We start from the raw sequence: 11,307 nt of genomic DNA on the forward strand, positions 1-11,307 counted from the left end.
CTGGCCTTAGATGAGCCACCTGCCTCGGTCTCCCAAAGTGCTGGGATTACAGGTGTGAACCACCACTCCTGGCTGTATTTTTTAGTAGACATTTGTATTTTTTGGTCTAAATTTTACATGTGAGTGAATTAAATTTATAGTCCTATTTGTAGATTCAATTCATATTTTATTTATGTAGTACATGGCTGATGTTTCCTGTGAATTTGTGAACATCAGTGGGAAAAATACATGGCAATTTAAAGAAAAATTATAAAATATAGTGGAAAATTATGGTTTGAGGTAATACCAGTTTGGATAGACTTTAGTAAGTAAAAAATATACGAATGAAGTGTATTTATATACCTAAGTGGTTAAACACAGCCCTTTATTTTTTGAGCTAAAATTTAAATGAGGGGAATGTGAACTAAGACCTGTAAGCACATAGCTATGTATATTTCTCATTGTGGTTATTATCTTCGACGAAGACTTGTTTTTCTTTTAAGCATTTTTCTCCCGTTTGATCCTTGAAGTCCATGTCATCTCTTGATAACACTGCAGACAACTGCCAGGAAAGTCATTGTGGTAAGAAATTCTGTAATGAACCTGGATTTGAAGTAGGAAATTTCGAAGTTGTTTTCTAGGGAGAAAGCATTTCCTTCATCAATCATGATTCAGACCTGTCAATAGCAAGCCTGTGTGCGCTGAGCAGCCAGCTCCTGGAGGCTATGGGGCTGTGGCTGCCCCCTTGCTTCTGGAGCAGGGAGATTTGGAAGTAAGGAAAGGGGAAACAAATCATGGGGAATAACAGATGTGGGAATACCCTCCCTATCTAAACAGGATATTGAAAGGGGTTGAAATAGGGTCATTGGGTAGAAGTAAAAAGGCAAGGTTTGAGCAACTTCTCAAACTTGAAATGGGCCCCACAGAGGAAGGTGTTTCCCTCACCCCAGGGTTTTGGAATTTTGTGTTTCATATTTTAGGATTTTTTTTTTTTTGACTAAAGTTGAGTATGAGTAGGCTGTAGAGGAGGTGTGGTGGACTTCAAGGACCTTTGGACTGGGATTATCCTTATGGTCTCTTCCAAAGCTGAAATGCCTCAAATCTAATATCTATAAGCCAAAAAGTCTGAATAAATCTTATTATAGCTGGGCACAGTGGTGCATGCCTATAATCTCAGCTACTCAGGAGGCTGAGGCAGGAGAATCACTTGAACCCAGGAAGCAGAGATTGCAGTGAACAAAGACCACACCACTGCACTCCAGCCTGGGTGGCAGAGTGAGACACTGTCTCAAAAAAAAAAAAGAATATGTGAGCTGCATACTTAACTTGATATTTGTTATTTATAATTATTACATGTAGGAAACTAGGCACAAAACATGTATATATAACTAAATTTAATTTACCAAACAATAATTTGAAGTCTACAAGATGTAAAGTACAATAAGAATTTAAAGATGAACACAGTCCTTCAAAGAGCTCACAATCACAAAGGAGATAAAACAAAGGCCCAAATGAATGTAATACAAGGCCTCACGTCTGCCAAAAGTGACCAACAAAACTCCCCTAAAAACACAAAGGAAAGAGAAATTACTTCAGGTAATAACAATGATAAACTGTTTTATTCCACAAATGGATATTCTGCTTTGAAAAACAACAATCTCCAAACTGCATCTGTGGCATTCAGAATCCAATTAGGTTTTTATCCAGAGCTGTTAGTTCAAGACAATGTGGTCCCCAGAACTGCAGCATCAGCATCACTTGGGATCACTGGTTAGAAATGCAGATTCTGGGATCCAACCGCCAGACTTACTAAATCAGAAACTCTGGGAACGGCCTGGCAATCTGTGTTTTAACAAGCCCTCCAGGTGATTCTAATGCATGCTGATGTTCAAGAACCACTGGTTTAGGAAGTTGCATATTTTAGCCATGTGTAAGATGGAAAATACATACGCAAATTCTAGCCTAAGACATTTCTCACCAGTTACTCTGGGGAAATAGAAAATGCATGGACTGGCCGGGCACAGTGACTCATGGCTGTAATCCCAGCACTTTGGGAGACAGAGGCAGGTAGGTCACCTGAGGTCAGGAATTTGAGACCAGGCTGGCCAACATGGTGAAACCCCAACTCTACTAAAAATACAAAAATTAGCTGTGCATGGTGGCAAGCGCCTGTAATCCCAACTACTCAGGAGGCTGAGACAGGAGAATTGCTTGAATCCAGGAGGGAGAGGTTGCAGTGAGCCGACATTGCACTATTGTACTCCAGCCCAGGTGACAGAGTGAGATCCGTCTCAAAAAAAAAAAAAAGGAAAAAAAAATGGATAGACCATTTGGCTGAAATTCTCACCCAGTTGAGAATACAGCAATAGTCTTAATGAAATATTGATCCTTACATGCATGTTAAGTAATTATGTAGACAATTGTCCTTTTATAGTATGTAATACCAATAGAGTATTTACATTTTTGAATTATAAATCACATATTTTATGTTAGTGGAATTTTCTCCATTAAGTTGAACAGTGACTTTAGCAATATCTGTTTTCCTAAAGGGAAAAGTCAGCTACCTAAGCAGTATTTAGTGTCATTGGACAATGAATAACTAAACATCATGAGGCACATATAAACTCCACCACTAAGAGTGAAAAACACATACATATTCTGTGCTGCAGAAATGCAATGATGGCTCTTCTAAAAGATAAGCATAGTCACCACCAGCCTCTGTTTTGTTACAATAGTTTTTTTTTTTTTTTAAATGGAGTCTCGCTCTGTCACCCAGGCTGGAGTGCAGTGCGCAATCTTGGCTCACTGCAACTTCCGCCTCCCAGGTTCAAGTGATTCTCCTGCCTCAGCCTCCCAAGTAAGTAGCTGGGACTACAAGCGTATGTCACCATGCCCGGCTATTTTTGTATTTTTAGTAGAGATGGGATTTCACCATATTGGTCCAGCTGGTCTCGAACTCCTGACTTCGTGATCCACCTGCCTTGGCCTCCCAAAGTGCTGGGATTATAGGCATGAGCCACTGTGCCCAGCCTACCATAGCTTCTTAAAACTATTCACAGGGAAGTGTAGGAGTCTGGAGCTTCTCTGTAGTAAACATAAAAACTTTGTGGATATTTATCTAAACCAAGAATGTTCACTTTCCTCTGTTCTAGCCCAATCCTCATTGGTCCACCTTTTTTCTCCTCCACAAAGTCTTGCTCAAAGTGCATTTCAGGGCTGTTTCCCAGACCAGAACATGATTTGGTAAAAATTTTTTGGCAGTTGATTTCTGACCTTTGGAATTATAGAAGGCTGCTGGGAATTACCAGTACTAGGGAAGCCTATAACACGAATGAAAATACCTCCATGATTTTTTTTCAGGGAATGGGCCCCTCACTCTGCCCCTAAGTCTAAACTATCCAATCATCGTTGTTTGAATCACTGACTCTGAGGCCGCATGTAGTGGCTCATGCCTCTAATCCTAGCACTTTGGGAGGCTGAGGCGGGCAAATCACCTGAGGTCAGGATTTTGAGACAAGTCACAGCCAACATAGTGAAACCCTATCTCTATTAAAAATACAAAAATTAACTGGGCATGGTGGCAGGTGCCAGTAATCCCAGCTACTCAGGAAGCAGGAGAATTGCTTGAACCAGGAGGCGGAGGTTGCAGTGAGCTGATATTGTGCCACTGCACTCCAGCCTGGGCGGCAGAGGGAGACTCCATCTCAAAAAAAAAATCACCAACTCTGACCCTCTCATTTAACAGAAGAGAAAACAGCATGCCAGATTCAGTGACACCATCATTATCCATGATGCATTAACAAGTAAGCAAACTCAATAGCAATCCCGCAGCCTAGCAAAGGGAGAGATGGTTGAGGAGCACAGAGACTGAGAAAAGACTCAGGGAAGAAATATAGAGAGAAGCTTTGGTCTGAAGTTGCCAAAGGACTATGAATGGTGGCTCTCAGCTTTTTACATGCATGAAAATTACCTAGGATGCTTATTTAAATGGAGGATCCTGAGCCACATCCCTAGAACTGCTGATTTGTTTGGTCCAGGGGTGAGGAAGCTGGTTTCATTACAACCATCACCCCAGTGACTCTAAGACAGGTGGTTGGAAGATCACCATTAGAGAATGCTTCCTTACAAGAGAAAAACATAGTGAATGGTGTAACATCCACACATTTTGACAATGGCAAATGCTCAGGTAATAAATCCTATCTAATTTTCCTTTTTTAAAAGTCGACAGTTGATTGCTGAGGTCTGACACAATATATTCCACGATCTTGAAGAGGAGAAGTAACTTAGAAGCTTTATCTTATTTACCTGGGTCTGTGTCAAATGCGTAGTAGATGTTATGATCCTTTTCCTGTCAAAATATAAGAATAAAGACACTAAATGGTCACTTGGGTTTTCTAAATTCCCAACTAAAATTAATTAAATTCTGAACTGAAGTCACAAAAATTGAGTTAAATATATATGTTCTAGATATTTTATTCTGGGCTCATATCTTTCTGTGACAGTTCAGAATCAAAGAGTCATTAAGGTTTATAACCAAAATCATCTCAGAGTTCACCAAATCAAATCTCTTTATTGTACAGATGAACCAACCAATACTCATCAGGGTCCAGCCCTAATAGAGTTTCCATTCTAGTAAAGTCACCATGTTGTAAATAAAATCTTACTCCCTCCTCTGATGTGTCTTCCCCCTTTATCATTCCATTCACTTTCAGATTCATGTATTCCACAAATATTTATTAAATGTTTACAGATGGCACAGATAAACACCTGTCATGAAAAAGTCATACAAGATTCTTGCCTTCACGGAGCCTGCAGTCCAGTAAGAAATACAGAAAGTTAGCAGAATACCCAGGGACACCAGGAGAGCAGAGGCTATTCACTACCACATACCAGAGCCTAATATACTGCCTGGCAAAATACATGCTCAGTAAGTATTTTGCTCTGAATATAAGGTACTACAAGTATGGTCAGTATGGTAAAGATGCCATAGTTTTAACTGGTATTATTGCTTCCCATTAGCATTTATAAGAGGTGTGTTCAGATTAAAGACCAGAATCCCTTTCTTCCTTGAGCTGTTTGAGTGGGGGCAAAGTGGTGGTTCTAGGAAGCTGCTAACTGTCTCTATCTACCTCTCCCAGAATCCTGGGTCTGATGGCTTCTCTGAGGCAATCTCAACTTCCCAATATCTAACAGTCATTGCTTTGCATTTCCCAAGTCTCATTACTCCAGCTTTTAAAGACATTCCTGGCCAGACACAGTGGCTCACGCCTGTAATCTTAGCACTTTGGGAGGCCAAGGCAGACAGATCACCTGAGGTCAAGAGTTCAAGACCAGCCTGACCAACATGGAGAAATCCCGTCTCTATTAAAAATACAAAATTAACTGGGCATGGTGGCACATGCCTGTAATCCCAGCTACTCGAGAGGCTGAGGCAGGAGAATCACTTTAACCGAGGAGGTGGAGGTTTCAGTGAGCCAAGATCGTGCCACTGCACTCCAGTCTGGGCAACAAGAGTGAAACTCCGTCTCAAAAAAAACAAAAACAAACAAACAAAAAAAACAGCAAAAACCACAAGGCAGGAGGTGGAAGAAGTCACAGTTGAAGACAGAAGGAGAATGTCTCAGATCAAGAAGAGGTGGTAGTGATGTGGGTGTGTGTTGTGTGGAAGACTGATGGATCTGGAGATATGGAAGGGTCATGCCTCAGAAGGAATAGGTACGGTGCTCCTAAAACAGACCTAGTACAGCAGTCTTAACAAAGACCTCTATGTGTTAGTTATTTTTTGTTGCAACAAATTACCAGCAACTTAGAGGCTTCAAACAATGTACATTTATTATCTCACAGGTTCTATGCATCAGAAGTCCAGGCACAGCTTAATTGTATCATCTGCTTCAGGGTCTTTCATAAGGCCTGTATTGAAGGTGTCAGCCAAGGCTGGGGTCTAATCTGAAGGCTCAGTTGGTAAGGGATCTACTTCCAAACTCAAGTGGTTATTGGTAGAATTCAGTTCTTTGTGGGCTGTTGGACTGAGGACCTCAGTTCTTTGTTAGCTATTGCCTAGAGACTGACTTTAGTTTCTTGCCATATGGGCCTCTCCAGCATGGCTGCTTCATCAAAGCTTGCAAGCCGCAAAGTCAATAAAGTCCGCTAGGATGATGGTGGTACATCTTTAATAATGTAATCACAGAAGTGGCAGCCTATCCATTCTATTCACTTGAAGGAAGTCATTCAAGAAAAAGGGATTACACAAGGTCTTGAGTACCAGCAGACAGGAATCAGTTGGGGCCATTTTAGAAGCCACCTATCACATCCTGTAATGCACATTGTCAGTAATATGGAGTTACATGTATAGGCCATAAAGACTTGGACAAAGAGTTTCTCAGCATCAGCCATGATGCTTTCCTACTGATGAGAGACTGCCAATCCCCACCCATTCATACTCTCCCTCTTCCTTTTGGTAATAGTAACCCCCATGTTTTTGGGGGGTACATGGCTGTCCAACTAGAGATAATATATCCCAGCCTCATTGGCAACTAGGTGTGGCCATATGACTGAGTTCCCACCACTGGCATGTGAGCCTAAGTAAAGTATGTCACTTCTAGTTCACATCCTTAATAGAAAGTTGGATGCTTTCCCTTTCTTCTTTCCTCTTTCTTGAGGCTGAAATGCAGACATGGTGGTAAGCATTCAACTCAATCATGTGGATAGGACAACACCCCGGAAGATGGAAGACCAACAAAACAGAAAGAATAAGGGTCCTCAGACCATCACATAAAGCAGAACAGCCTACTTTTCCTGGGCTGCCTAACCAGCTGGACTTTTATTTGAAAGACAAATAGACCATCTTGTTTAAGCCATTGTTACTTGGTGCCTGTTACAGTAACTAAACAAATATCCTAAATGATAGATCACAAAATGCTTCATAAGGCAGTTATTAATAGTACTCTTGGTTAGTCTTCCTGGGACAGCTAAGAATTACATCCTTTTAAAAGAGTACCTGAGAAAGCAAGTCCAGGTGATATCACCTTTTAAGTTCCTCTTAGGCCGTGTTTGCTGGTGTCCTCAAAATGAGCTCTCACTCCCTCAAGAGTATCTTCTCAGGATGCTGCTATGGAAGACTCCATCACTGTTTTCCAGCTTTGCCCATACTAAGGTACCCACAGGACTTCACTCATTCAATTCTTCATTTATTTCACTATTTTAGGGACTCTTCTCATATGGCAGTCACTGTGTCAGGCACCAGGGAAACAGCAGACAACAGAACAGACACAAGCTTTACACTGTCAGGAAGCTGATATTCTAGTAAGGCAGGAAAGCTGCAAAGATGTGTTAAACACGTGTTGATTGAATGAGCCAAATGTTAACATTTTTATGACAGGTAGAAGGATAAAGCAACCCTTTTATTGTCTACTTGTGTTTTGTACTTAACACATAGTTTTGTTCTTAACACATAGTTAAGTACAACACAACTTTAACACATCTTATTTCCTTGAAATAAGATAATTTCAGGGAATTATACAACAAGACAACAACCTGACATTTGTCTTCATGTGCCCTTTACATTACACAGGAAAACTGAGGCTATCGTATTGCTGAATATCTTATGGTCTCTGTGGTAACCAGCCTCAGAGATGGCCCCCAAAAGTCCTTGTCTCTTAATTGCCTCAGACTGAAGGAGACCCACTATTTACACATACATTCCAATAGTGAGAATTAGTCCCATGAACACACCTAGAAGCATAGAGGATGGGAAATATAGAGAATCACATGGATATCTGTTGAACACTAATTGTGATCTGCCAATATGCTCATCATAAAAATTCAAGTAGGCTGGGCACAGTGGCTCATGCCTGTAATCCCAATACTTTCGAGGCCAAGGAGAGTGGATCACTTCAGGTCAGGATTTTGAGACTCCTCGCCAACATGGCAAAACCCCATCTCTAATTAAAAATACAAAAATTAGCCAAGCATGGTGGCACGCACCTGTAGTCCCAGTCCCAGCTACTCAGGAGGCTGAGGCAGGAGAATCGCTTGAACCCAGGAGGTGGAGGTCCCAATGAGCTGAGATAGTGCCACTGCACTACATCCTGGGCAACAGAGGGCAACTCCATCTAAAAAAAAACAATGCAAGTACAAAACACAAGAAGTCAACAATAAAAGGGTTGCTTTATCCTCTACCTCTCATCAAAAAAAAAAAAACTATTGTTAACCTTTGGCTTATTTAGTCAATCAACACATCTTTAGGTATCACCTTCAGTGTGCCTTGCCCTGTCCTAGATGCTGGATATGGTTCTTAACCTCATGTGGCTTCCAGTGTGTGTGTGTGTGTGTGTGTGTGTGTGTGTGTGTGTGTGTGCCCCCCTTGGCTTATAACCTGCCTCTACCACACCTGGCTATGTGATTTCAGGCAAATTATTTAACTCCTGGGACTCCATTTCCTCATTTGTAAAATGGTTATAAAATAGAAAAATTAGCCGGGCATGGTGGCAGGTGCCTGTAATCCCAACTACTCAGGAGGCAGGAGAATTGCTTAAACCTGGGAGTGTCTAACTTATAGGGTTGTTGTGGATATTAAATTGTATAGGTTAACAGAATGAATTGTCAACCTCTTAGATATACTTGAGTTTAGTTAAACAACCCTAAATATCTTCCCAGACCAGGCTTTAAAAATCTGATTTTCTGTTTTCTTTCTTCATAAGGCTTATTTTTTTCCTCTGCAGAATATGGCCTCATTTAGAATTTCTCCTCTTTATATCCATGCTAAAGCACCACTCTTGAGAAGATACATGTGTTCCATTAAACACTTGAAAAGCAACCTTTTAATGTGCTCCCAGTGCTAGAACTTAATACTGCTTTCTATAGAGTCTAAATTTATGATGTGAAAAATGTATCTTTGAATAGCAGTGATTTTAATGTTAGACTGCCACAAATAAAATCTTTAAAAGGGAAAAATGTGTTATATGTAAATTTTCAGTGCCGCAAAAGAAGTAGCACTCAAATATACATTTCCTCAGCAAGGCAATTTACTTCTGTAGAAGGGTGCAGCTCACAGATGGAACAATGGTGAACGCATACCTGGACAAGGGAGAGGAAGGGGTTCTTATTCTTGCTGGAGGTAGCTCCTACTGCTATGTCATTCCCCTATTGGCTAGGGTTAGACCACACAGTCTAGTCTAATCCCAATTGGCTATTTTAAATGGAGCAGGGTTATGAGCTGGAGTGGTGGGGTGGGTAGTTTGGCGGGAAGGATGATTATGGGACAGGTCAGAGCAGGTTGCCAGGGAAGACCTAGGTCAAAGCAGGTGACTGGAGCAAGTGATCAGAGCAGGTGACCGGGATGAGTCAGAACAGAGCAGGGGAGTTGGGGAACAGATGTGAACTACTGATTAGAACTGGTGGAAAAGGTTGTTTACTGAAACTACAAGGAAGCTAAACTGTAAAATGGAGGACAAAGAACTGAAAATACTGACATACTGATTCTTTGATGAAAAACTTGGAGTTCACTATGTCTATCAAGTGCAACTGCCATTTTGATTCTTTGAGATTTCCAAAGAGGCATAAAAACTATGTGTGGTCTAGGAAAATCACTTCACTTCTCTGAGATCATTTTCCCCATCTATAAATGGAAGAGACATTGAAGAATTTCCAAATGTAATTCCTTAGGACCCTGGTGACTGATGAGATATGTCAGGAGTCTCCTTATAGATGGGTGCTCTACTTCTGTCTGTTTCATATCTTGAGCTTCTCTAATAACCACCAACAGCTGAATGATCCCTTTCACTTCTGTTATGAGTCTTACCCCATAATTTCAAGCACAATCTATGTCCTTCAAGGCCATTGTTTGATACACCGTATTTCAATACCCAGTGTTGAAAAAGGGAAAGAGAAGAAAAAGTGGCAGAAGCCACAGGGAAGAGAAGGAGAGAGACCAAGGACGATTGAGAAAAGGAAGAATCAAGTTGGCCAGCCTAGTAAAGTGAGGGATGACTCTTTTTTTTGAGACGAAGTATCCCTCTTGTTGCCCAGGCTGGAATGCAATGGCACGGTCTCAGCTTACTGCAACCTCTGCCTCCCAGGTTCAAGCAATTTTCCTGCCTCAGCCTCCCAAGTAGCTGGGATTACAGGTGTGTGCCACCATGTCCAGCTGATTTTTGTATTTTTTAGTGGAGACAGGGTTTCACCATATTGGTCAGGATGGTCTCGATCTCTTGACCTCATGATCCATCTGTCTCAGCTTCCCAAAGTACTGGGATTACAGGGGTGAGCCACTGTGCCTGGCCTTACAGCTTGATTTTATATATTTTAGGGGGAAAGAAGTTACAAGCAGATATCAATCAATACATGGTATACATTGGTTTGGTCCAGAAAGGTGAGACAACTCAAAGCAGAGGCTTCCAGGTCATAGATGGATTAAAAGATTTTCTGATTGGCAATTGCTAGAAAGAGTTAAGTTATTATCTAAAGACTTGGAATCAATCGAAGAGAGTGACTGGGTTAAGACAAGGGATTGTGGACATCAAGGTTTTTATTATGTAGATGAAGCCTCCAGCTAGTAGGATTCAGAGAGAATAGATGGTAAATATCTCTTATTAGACCCTAAACAGTGCCAAACTCTTAGTTTAATCTCTCCTGGATCAGGAAAAGACCTGAAAAGAGAAGGGAATTTTCTACAGACCATAGATTTTTCTCCAACAGAGAGAGTTTTTCAGGGTCATTGCAAAATATATCAAAGAAATGTATTTGGGGGTAAAATACTTTGATTACTTCCAGGGCCTGCTATTTGTTATGTGATGCTATATTACAATCAGCCCGGAATTTGTTTTTTTTTTAAGACAGGGTCTCTGTCACCTAGGCTGAAGTGGAGTGGCACAATCTCAGCTCACCTCCACCACCGAGTTCAAGTGATTCTCCTGCCTCAGCCTCCCAACTAGCTGGGATTACAAGCATGTACCTGGCTAATTTTTATATATTTAGTAGAGAGAGGGTTTCCCCATGTTGGCCATGCTGATCTTGAATTCCTGACCTAGGGTGATACACCCACCTGGGTCTCCCAAAGTACTGGGATTACAGGTGTAAGCCACCATGCTGGCTCTTTTGTCAATCTTAAAATCTCTGTTTCAGTGCTAATGCTGGTCAGTTGTACCTGAATTTCAAGGGGAGGAGGGCATAATGAGGCATGTCCAACCCTCCCTTCCCATCATGGCCTGAACTCATTTTTCAGGTTTACTTTGGAATGTCCTTGGCCAAGAGAAGGAATCCTTTCAGTTGGCTGGAGGGGCTTAGAATTTTATTTTGGTTTATAATGGCAAATTATAAACCAAAATAAAC

The 11,307-nt window shown here is 41.2% G+C and overlaps 1 long non-coding RNA gene across 1 annotated transcript; it reads right to left on the bottom strand.

The window, feature by feature from the left end:
• Positions 1 to 374: 374 nt before the first annotated feature.
• On the bottom strand, positions 375 to 7,217 carry LOC108310955. The gene is made up of 2 exons (XR_001827991.2): positions 6,977 to 7,217; positions 375 to 616 (listed from the first exon to the last, which is right to left on the bottom strand). It is a non-coding gene; the product is annotated as an uncharacterized LOC108310955 (long non-coding RNA).
• Between the last annotated feature and the right edge of the window lie 4,090 nt (positions 7,218 to 11,307).

The sequence above is a fragment of the Cebus imitator genome, unplaced genomic scaffold, assembly GCF_001604975.1.
Source record: "Cebus imitator isolate Cc_AM_T3 unplaced genomic scaffold, Cebus_imitator-1.0 Scaffold110, whole genome shotgun sequence".
Classification (NCBI taxonomy): Eukaryota; Metazoa; Chordata; class Mammalia; order Primates; family Cebidae; genus Cebus; species Cebus imitator.